General features: G+C 37.6%; 1 protein-coding gene across 3 annotated transcripts in view; it reads right to left on the bottom strand.

Annotated features, from left to right (window-relative positions):
• The window catches only part of LOC106876102 (ataxin-1), a 533,072-nt gene that overhangs the window by 385,535 nt on the left and 143,810 nt on the right, over positions 1 to 3,727 (bottom strand). For all 3 annotated transcript variants that reach the window (XM_052975101.1, XM_052975100.1, XM_052975099.1), the window contains one exon: positions 2,501 to 2,527. The gene's annotated coding sequence lies outside the window, so the exon portion shown is untranslated. The remainder of the gene's footprint in view (positions 1 to 2,500; positions 2,528 to 3,727) is intronic.

The following is a 3,727-nucleotide window of genomic DNA, read 5'->3' as shown; positions in this document are numbered from 1 at the left end:
AGAGAGAGAGAGAGAGAGAGAGAGAGAGAGAGAGAGAGAGAGAAAGAGAGAGAATGCGTGGCCTAGTGCTTTTGGTGTTACTCACGATCGCGAGATTGTGGTTTCGATTCACTGACCGGGCTGGGAGTTGTGTTCTTGGGCGAAAAACTTCTATTTCAGGTTGCTCTGCGATCACTTCGGCATCTGATGCGTGGCACATTGCGCACTTGTACAGGCAATGCTGATTCGATGGAGGGAGGGAGCTAATGTGCCACACTAAGCATTTGATCACTAATAAACGAATCATTTGGGCAGGCCGTTCGGTAAGAAATTGCGGAACCCTCATACGTCGTCTATGACAGGGAAATCCACCACGCACGCATGTGTGTGTGTGTGCATGCATATTTATAAACACTATTTCATTCTGATTGAGGACATACACAGACAGACAGAAACTTTTATTGAAAGTGATGTCAAAGTTTTGTTTGTTGGAACAGTAAAGATTCACCAAGCCACGATCAACCAGCGAAACTTCGAGGTTGCTGTTGGTAAAATTTATAATAAATCTTAAACAGTCCACAGCTAAAGATTTTGTTGTTGACAGTCAATGTATATTGCTTTTATGCATATAAAAACACGATTTTCATGTTTGTTTGTTTGTTTGTTTGTTTGTTTGTTTGTATGTATGTATGTATGTATGTATGTATGTATGTATGTATGTATGTATGTATGTATGTATGTATGTGTAATCTTCCAGTTTAGGGAGGTTAAAAAAGTAAATAAAAGTACAAGGGAAATAACTTAACGTCTTACTAGTATTATCCGTACTCTCCCCACCTCACCCGTTCGCGAGCGCGCATTTTTTTCTTCATATTCATTCACAGCAAGTTGTTTTACACCTATTACACTAATTTGTTTTTCATTTTTGACACCGGGTCAAACGCTTTAGTTTGACCATTATTTCCCTATACTGGAAGGTTATCATAAGCTGTTGTGCAGCCGGTACTATGATATTCAATCACGTGTGTGATTTATATATAAACAGTTAACTTCAATTACGTGTGTGATTTATTTATAAACTGCTAAAAAAAAAAAAAAAACATTCCAGAGTAGTGCGGATAAGACGTTAAGTTATTTCCCTTGTATTTTTATATACTTTTTTTTACCTCCCTAAACTGGAAGATTACCCACTGTTCCATCTTTGGGATGTAGTTAACACAGACAAATTCACATTTGGAACTTGAGAAAAGTTTTTACTGTTCCACTTGCAGATTGCACTTGTAATGTACAAGTCAGCCGGTTGATTTCTCTTTCAGAAAATCCCAATTTATCCAGATTCTCCTTTAAGCATTTATTAACGAAACCTAGTTTTGTTATTAGTATGAATATGAATTCATAGTCTGGATATAGAAGAGGGAGGTTTTGAAGCAGTTGTCTATAGATATCCCCCTTTTCCTTGGTTTTCAAAGAGATATTTATATTTGCAGGACAGCTGAACTCTATGATGGTACATACCTTTGCCCTTTTGTTCCAAACAACAATATCTGGCCTGTTATGTTTACATCTGACAGAAGTTTTGATGGGAATGTTCCACCAGTATTCCTTGAGTTAGTGGTTATGAATGCATTCCATAACAGAAGGATTTTCTAAGTTTATTTCAGGGCAGTCTTTTTTGCGGACGGCATTGTAAATTGTTTTAGCAACAACATCGTGTCGCATAGGGAGGTAGTACCGTGACGACATTTTACGACAGCTGCTAATCACATGCCTGATGTCTTCTACAGAAATATGGCATATCCTACACATGCGGTTGCACCTTGAGATTACAAGGGCGTCACTAGGTACTTTGTGGCTATCTCCGGTTCCTGGATTGCAAACACATAGCCTTCAAACAGTGATGTGATGTAGTGGTTTTGTATCTAAGAGAGGCTGTGCTTCGTGTCAATTCTAACTTCTTCAAGCTTCCGGGCAACATACCCATGCATGGTCCTTTTTTTTTTTGTATGCTGAGTGCTTTCCATCCAGGTCTTCTCTGAGGTAAGAGAGCCCAGTTTTTTGGGGCTGTATAGGAGATCATCAGGAAGAGAGTGCTTCTTGAAGAACTCACTGCCAACTCGTACAATGTTGTTCACTGTATGTATGTATGTATATGTACATACAAACATGCATGCATGCATACATATATCTTTGTCTTAATTTAATTAGCTGAAATATTTACCTATAACAATAATTCCTACATGAAATTATAGCAACTTCTCTTTATCAAGCGATGTATTAGTAAGTTGAACAATTTCACCATTGAAAGCGACTTGTTCTTGTAAAGGCATGAACACACACACACACACACACACACACACACACAGATACACACACAGATACACGCCGAGGTAATTAAAGAAAGATTGGTAAAGCAAGAGAAGAAATAAGAAGTATTATGAGAAATGCAGCAAAATGATAGAGAATCATACCATCCAACATTGTAATAAAACTCTTTAAAATTAGTTGACAGAGTTTAACTTACCTTAGGATGACCAAGTAATGTTAGGACCTGCAGGAAAATAAAAAAAGAAAAAATTTACAAAATAGGTATAAGCATACACATACACGCTTGCAAAACCACATACACATATGCACACGGTATTTGATGGTATATAAGACACTATTTAAAAAAAAATAAAATGACTGAGAAAAAATCATCTCAGATTCTATATGCGAAGTTGAGCCTATGTTACATGCTTTAATGTACAAAAATTTCTTTTCCTGAATATGTACTGCTGACATTGAACTGTGGATAATGTTGCCATGTGTCTTTTATGTCATCAAACATGGTATCTACGGCAATACAAAACAACATAACATTGGTTTCAAATTTTGGTACAGCATCAGTAATTTCAACCTGAGTATTTATCGAACTCCGAAGGGGTGAAAGGCAAAGTCGACCTCGGTGGAATTCAAACTCAGAACATAAAGATAGACAAAATACCTCTAAGCATTTTGTCCTGTCTGCTAATGATTCTGCCAGCTTGTCACCTTACAACAAGGTAGAGAGAAAGGTGCCGGGCTGGCAGAATCGTTAGCACGCCGGGCAGAAAGGCTTTGTGGCATTTTGTCTGCCTTTACATTCTGAGTTCAAATTTCGCTGAGCTTGACATTGCTTTTCGTCCTTTTGGGCTTGATAAAATAAGTACCAGTTGAGCACTGGGGCCAATGAGATCGACTTAAGCTTTCCCCGAAATTGCTGGCCTTGTGCCAAAATTTAAAACTGATATTAAGACATAAAGACTACCAAATATATTAAGTACAGTAATTTTATAGGTAAATTAGGTTACTTTTCCATTACTCCAAGTTTTTAACCATGCTGCAATCATCAGATGGTATGGCAAATTAAGAGTATACCAAAAATTCAACTTTAACTCGTGTGTGAGAGAGAGAGGTGGGGAGAGAGGGGAGAAGAGGAAAGAGAGTGTGTGCTTATTTACTCTTTTTTTTTCTCTTTTACTTGTTTCTGTCATTTGACTGGGGGCATGCTGGAGCACCACTTTTATAGTCGAGCAAATTGACCCCAAAGATTATTCTTTGTAAGCCTAGTACTTATTCTATAGGTGTCTTTTGCCAAACCGCTAAGTTACGGGGATGCAAACACACCAGCATTGGTTGTCAAGCAATGCTGGGGGACAAACAGACACACAAACATATACACACACATACATACATACATACATACATACATATATATATATATTTATAT

This window comes from Octopus bimaculoides, chromosome 20, assembly GCF_001194135.2.
Source record: "Octopus bimaculoides isolate UCB-OBI-ISO-001 chromosome 20, ASM119413v2, whole genome shotgun sequence".
NCBI lineage: Eukaryota > Metazoa > Mollusca > Cephalopoda > Octopoda > Octopodidae > Octopus > Octopus bimaculoides.
This window is presented reverse-complemented; position numbering and strand designations above follow the sequence as displayed.